Source organism: Salvia miltiorrhiza, chromosome 6 (assembly GCF_028751815.1).
Source record: "Salvia miltiorrhiza cultivar Shanhuang (shh) chromosome 6, IMPLAD_Smil_shh, whole genome shotgun sequence".
NCBI classification, from domain to species: Eukaryota; Viridiplantae; Streptophyta; class Magnoliopsida; order Lamiales; family Lamiaceae; genus Salvia; species Salvia miltiorrhiza.
The window spans coordinates 41960199-41967137 of record NC_080392.1 but is presented as its reverse complement, the minus strand read 5'-3'; the positions used below and the strand labels follow the sequence as shown (position 1 = coordinate 41967137).

Here is a 6939-nt window from a genome sequence, read left to right as displayed (position 1 = left end):
CCTCGTCGCCGTCCACGCTCTCTTATTGCCATATCCATTGTGTGGTTAAAGGTTCGATTGGTTATACGTCCTAACAATACCGTGTGTGAATCAATCATAAGAATGGCGTGTTATGAGAAAGCAAATTTGAACAACACGCATCAAGTATGAATAAATTACTTATAAATTTGCCTCAAAAGAGGACTTTCATAATATCCAAAATAATAGTGCATCTCAAAAAGGGTTCTTTTGATTAACACGATTGAACAATGACGGATCTAAATTAATCATAATAACTAGGCGTGTTATGGGAAGGAAATTTTGAATAACACGCACTAAAGTATGAGCAATATACTTATATATTATATGCCTCAAAAGGGGACTTGTATTATAATGAATGTAATTGTACTCCAACGGTTTCTTTGGAATACATAAGCATAATATGGGAATTTATTAAAAGAATTGAGGTTCTAGGTAAGGTCTGAGTTAGATGTAGAAGAGTTCGACCTTACAATCAAAAGGTTTGGTGATTATGTAAACAGAAACGTGATTCCACACAACTGGTACCACCACTAATCTAATAACATATGCAGACAATTGCTCTCTCGTGAATTTCTTGTGATAGCTTCCTCAATATTGTTCTTATGATCTTCTTACGATGTCAACGGCCTTGGCTTGGTGCTCTTGGTCAACTGCGAAAAATCGTTGATCACAATTCTTGGGCATGTGTTAGTTGTCCCTATATTCCATTCGTTTGAAAGGTGCCGCACGAGCCTCGTTGATGATTCGATATTTAATACTCTTCCATTGCGCGCATCTATTCAAAACACGAAAATCCCCCAAAATTCTTTGAAGAAAACATCTAGGTTCTAGATGTAGTCATGGAACTTCTCTTCATATTGTTCTTGCAAGTACATTGGAGTCTAAAGCTTGCAAAATTTCTCGCCTTGTTTGTCCGTCTAAAAAGAAAGATCAAAGACATTCAAACAGAAATAGCGCAAGGCTATATCTCACCAAGTTTCTCTGTTCTATAAGCATCATAGGTATTCTGAAAGCATTCTATGTTCATCAAGGTTATATTCTTCGTCCTTCTAAAGTTCTCTAGGCAAAAGTATAGTTCATATGGATTGAAATCCTATCATAACATTAACTAGAGCACCTCTAACTATGAGGCAAAGCATACTCTTATAAGTTCATAACTTTGTTGACTATTGAGTCAACCTACTTATAACTATCAGGTCAAAAAGGTCAAAAATAACCGAGGTCAACAAATAAGGTCACTTATGCCATCTTAAATATTACTCAACATGCATGAAGTTAAAAATCATAACATATCCTTAATCATAACGATTCATAGAATCAAAACATAAATGACAAATCTATTCTCTTTCAAACATGCTTATGTGAGCTCAAAGAGACTCATCATAATATACTTCTTCTGAAAATAGATCATGTGGGCTCGGAGAGTCCCATCATGATTACATACTTTGCTTCTTGTAAGGACTCGTTGGTCCAGAAATCACACTTTTCTTCCTTTGCATAAACAATATCTCCTTGCATATGTGGAATCATTCAAGTATTTCACAAGATAATCATTTGCGCGCACTTTCTCGAAGCAAAATCATTTATTTGAAAATTTTGAAAACGTACCTATGTTGATCAGGCAGTGAGACGGTGAGCTGAGGGTTACAGGAACGCTTAGAAGTCTAGAGGTACTATTCTAGACTCGAAATAATTCAACTAGTGGTAATCAGAGACACGAAAGGAAACTTATGCTCTGATACCACTTGTAACGACCCGACTTCTCCACGGCAAGGAGAAATAGGAAAATAATTGAAGAACTTAATTGAGCTGAATAAACTTGCCAATTTACCCGTTAAATCGGGTATGCATATCTAAAGAGATAAGATGAAAGGAGATAAAATGAAAGGCATTAAGAGATGCTAATCAAATGACAATATTCGAACTCAGGATCGCATAAGTTTAGTTTCGTGACTCTGATCATGATCAGTGATAGCTTCATTAAAAGAAATATGGGTTAAGAGTCTAAGCCTAACAAGATAATATTATACCACACAATAGAAATTCTCAATTTAGGGGATGGAGGATGAGGTGACAAGATAGTTATTAGCGGAAGCAATAGACATCGTGGAACCTTAGCCTCAGCTCAGCCTCATCTGCACCAACTGATCAACCTGAAAACATTTGAAAATAATTTGGGCTGAGTACTAATGTACTCAGTGGGCACAAATTTTCGAAATATTTTATGAAATGTTAAGGCAGTTTATCCAATATCAAAATCATGACTTAGAAGGTTTTAAAACGGAATTCCACTTCTAAGCATGACAAAAATATTTTCTTGTCGAGGGCGCCCATGTACGTTCGATTGTTACTCACTTTCTCCCTACATTCACTGATCTCGGGACGCACCCAGTCAGATCCAAAATCTGTTATTGATCTCGGGACGCACCCGGTCGGAATCAATAACCTTAACTGTGCTCCGGATAACCTCCTGTCAAGCACCGTGCTCCGGATAACCTCCTGTCAAGCACCCACCATTATAACGTTCTAAATCTGTTAGTGCACGATGGTGATCAACCCATCGAGCCACTAACCCTGTGTACACAATCCTCATTTAGCGTGTTAGGCCAAATGAGAATCTCGATCGATACTTAAGTGAGCCTTAAACAATTACAGAACGCACATAAAAAACATTTATATTGGATAAACAGATAATTTTCATGAAATATCAGAGCTTATATAACTCAAGATACATTGTATGTAAAATAAAACCCACCTCGAAGTGGAGATTCAGTGCTTGCTCTGCTTGAAGCTCTAATGCCCTTGGTTACTCGAACCTACAACAAATCTATTCTTAAATAGGTCTCGAGGTGTCATCCTAATTTCTAAGTAAAATGGGAATCGCTAACTATTGATACACTTTGCCCGAATTAAGGAATACGTATTCATTGAGGATCAAAGTTCCAAAAATAATTAATAACTTAATGAAAATGAAATAAATAATGAATTTAAATTTTTTAAAAATACTTAGTAATTTAATCAAAATATAAATTTAATCCATGAGGAATTAATAGACTACTTAAGTCTCATTTATAAAATAATAGAGTCCAAAAAAATTTAATATAAGAAGCCTGCTTAATTTAAATGAGCCCAGATAGAATAAATAAAGAGAGCCCAGTCAAAATAACAAAATCGGCCCATTAATAATTAAGTGGGAGCCCAAATTGAAACCTTAAACATCTCTCCTCACTTTCTCTCTCCTCTCAAACGGCTCTCCCCCCTCTCCCTCTCTATCTTTCTCTTTCTCCTCCTTTCTCCCTCAAAACCACCGCCCCTCTCTCTCTCTTGGCCGGACGGCCATCGGCTTCTGCCGCCGCCGCTCCAAGTCCGGCGAAATCATCGCCGCAAACCACCTCCGGTCTTCCCTCCCATCCGCCTCTCTCTCTCTAAAACTTCTCTTTTCCTCTCTCTCTCAAAACTTCCACCTCTTCTCTTCTGCCTCCATAGATCCGCTGCCGCCGCCTGCTCCAACCCCGGCGAAAATCGCCAGATCCGAGGCCTCCCTCACTCATCGCCTTCCCTCGCGTTTCGGGCGCCGCCGCCGCTACTCCATTCACGCCGCGTTAGCGGCGCTTGGCCTTCGGCCGCGCCGCCCCAGCCTCGCCCACGACGCCGCCTCGCTCCGACTCCGTCTGTCTTGGCCGTGGGTGGCCGGCGGGCTGCTGCAACGCATGCAGCGCCGGCAGCCGCGGCCTTGACAGCTCGGGGTCGAGCGCGGACAGCCCGCACCCGTCTCCCTCTCGTCTCTCACATTCAACAAGGCAACGAAAAGAAAAAAAATCTCAGATTTGGAAATCTGTTTCTGAAATTTTCTTAATGAAAGCTGCAATTGTTTTTGTTTTGAACTGATCCTTCTTCTCTCATTCTATTGGTATGTGAGTTCTCATTGTGAATAAGTCATGGAAAAGTATGTGTCTTAGAGTTGTACTGTGTGAGTCTATGTTCAAAAAGTGAAGGAGATGAGAATTGCATAAGACTGTAGAGTAGAAAATTTTACCTGAAAACTGGAGCATAAGCTGATGCATAAGTGGTCTGTGTAGTGAGGTGAAAATGAAGGTGTGTGGTGAGGTGAAAATGAAGGTGGAAATGAAGGCTGCAGTCATTAATTAGGATTGATGAATAAATCTGAAAACAATGGCTGAAATGAGGCTGAAACTTGGCTGCATGTAGGCCAAGTGTCACAACATGGCTGTTGAAGAATATCTTGGAAAGGAAAAAAATTTTCTGCAATATCACTTGTCAAGATTTGGAGATAAAATAAAAATTTGATGTTGGTGGATTCTTGAGAAAAGAATAGATGTTTCATCTCACTCACGTAGGCAGAAAAATATTAATCTGATCTTGGGCTCATAAAATAAAGTCTTCATATGTTGGGCTTAATGCCTCAAAAATAAATAAATAAGTAAATCAACCCAAAGCTTTTAAACATATAACTATATATATTGGGCCTTAGACTCAGTGGAATAAATAAATAAATACAATGATAGATACTTGAATAAATAAAATGAAAATTATTTGTAATAATGTTTCTCATATAATTTAGTAATGTCTCAAAATTTTGATTGATCAAAATAATTATATTGGATATAAATCTATATCAATCTCCTTGATATAATATAATTATAAAATATCGGACGTGTATCAATAGTATACTTAATTAATGGTCTTCTATATTTCTTATGAAAATGTCGGGATGTCACACGTATAAAACCCAGGTGTAACAACTCCTGCAGTTGCATTTTTAATTCTTGTAGCTCTAGTGGGGCCATTCTGTATGGCGCTTTCGACACCGGTGCAGCTCCGAGCTCCAAGTCAATTGTAAATTCCAGTTGCCGATCTGGTGGTAGGCCAGGTAACTCCTCAGGAAAGACATCCAGAAAATCTTTAACAATTGGAACTTCATCGATCGTCTTTTCTTTTTCGAGCTGCATTGTTAGGTGAACTAGGTATGCCTGGCAGTTTCCCTTTCTCAGCATTCTGGTGGCTTTCATGGCGGAGACTATTGGAACCTTGGCTCCCATCCGGATCCCATGAAAGTTAGCTTCACCACCTCCTGGTATATGGAATGAGATTTTTCTTTCGTCGCAATGGATTGTGGCACTTGTTTTGGTGAGCCAGTCCATTCCTAAGATTATGTCAAATTCTATCATGGAGATAACATATAGGTCAGCCCTAAGCGTGTCAGCACCTATGTTCAGTTCTAAGTTCAGAAGGACATGCTTAGTTATCATTTTTCCGCCTCCCGGGGTGCTAATCTCCAATGACTCTTGGGTTAGTTCCGGGGTCAGGTTCAGCATTTTGCAGGTAGCATGTGAAATAAAAGAATGGGATGCCCCTGTGTCGAACAAGGCTATAACAGGTGTTGCGAGTACATTTATCATACCTGCTAGGTTTCCCTGGCCTTGTGCTGCCTGCTGCTGATTAAGGGCATAGGCCCTAGCATTCTGTGGCGGCCTCTGGTTTCCACCCGGACCCTGATTTTGTCTTGGTTAGTTGGCCGGGTTCCGTTGCTGATTCCCCAGGTTTCTTGGGGGATTCCCAAAGTTCCTCTGCTGATGACCAGGGTTATACTGCTGTGGGGCTCCTCTATTCCTTTTCGGGCAGGTGTTGGCATAGTGCCCCTGCTCACCACAATTGAAACAGACGATCGCTCCCCTTAGGCACTCTCCTTGGTGAACCTTGTTGCACCTCGGGCATGGTCGCTTTTGTGGGGCTTGCTGCTGTTGATTGTAGTTTCGTCCCTAGTTGCCTGCCCACGGCCTCCTCCCATGTTCATAATTTCCTCCCTCTTCCCATTTTCTCTTTCCTTTTGCCACATCCGAGTGTGATGCCTGGCCAGACTGTGGTGGGTGAGCAGATTGGGCAGGGGCCTTTGCCTTCTCCTTAGGCAATAGTGACTCGATGGTGAGTGCCCTGTTCAAGGTTTGGCCATAGGTGAGGCCTCATTGGCTTGCAAGGACGATTGAAATTTCATGGCGCAGACCATTTCAGAATTTTTCTGTTCGCTTTTCGTCTGTGTCTACCAGGTGTGGAGCATAACGGGACAATTGGTTAAAAGTCCGGTCATACTCAGATACCGTCATGTTTCTCTGCTTCAGATTCCAAAATTCGTTTTGCTTTCTTTGACGGTAGCACTCTGGTATATATTTCTCAAATAGCTTGGTCTTAAATTTCGCCCAGGTTAGCTCCCCAAGCTGTTCCTCAGTCATGGTGTTCTTCACCGACTCCCACCAGAAATCTGCCTCGTCCATGAGTTGGTACGTGGCGCACTTAACCTTCTCATTGTCCTCACAGTTTATGTAGTGGAAGATTCGTTCCACCGCCCTTATCCATCTTTCAGCGTCTTCGGGTCCACCCATTCCGTCGAAAGTCGGGGGTTTCTCCTTCCTAAATTTTTCGGCGGTAGTGCGGTCAGGAATTACTGGAGGTACAAAGTTTTCATAGTCATATCCTCCTCCTTGGCCTTCGCGTCCTCGGCCGCGCCCCCGTCCCCGTCCCCGTCCACGACCACGACCACGACCACGACCACGACCACGTCCACCAATGAGGGGACCTTCCTCTGGGATCTCAGCATCGAATTCATAATCGTAGTTTTCCATTCTATAGTGCATGTTTTTATTGATTAATAGAAATTAAAACCCGTTATAAAAATAAATACGCACATTCATTAACAAGATAAAGAGTCCACTCAAGTACCAAAATAAATCAATAACCATTAATAACATTAAAAACATATGTCCGAGCATTCAACATCAAAACCAAAAATATCTGGATAAGTGGTGTTCGGACATAGCTCGTGTTATCTACTCCCGGCTCCCAATCAAACAATTCCAATTCCGACACATATGCTAATTGTCAAAAAAGTTATGGCGGCATCTA

The 6939-nt window shown here is 41.1% G+C and overlaps 1 long non-coding RNA gene across 1 annotated transcript; it reads right to left on the bottom strand.

The window, feature by feature from the left end:
• Positions 1-1888: 1888 nt before the first annotated feature.
• LOC130989661 (uncharacterized) lies at positions 1889-4317 on the bottom strand. The gene is made up of 3 exons (XR_009090713.1): positions 4058-4317; positions 2777-2837; positions 1889-2174 (listed from the first exon to the last, which is right to left on the bottom strand). It is a non-coding gene; the product is annotated as an uncharacterized LOC130989661 (long non-coding RNA).
• Between the last annotated feature and the right edge of the window lie 2622 nt (positions 4318-6939).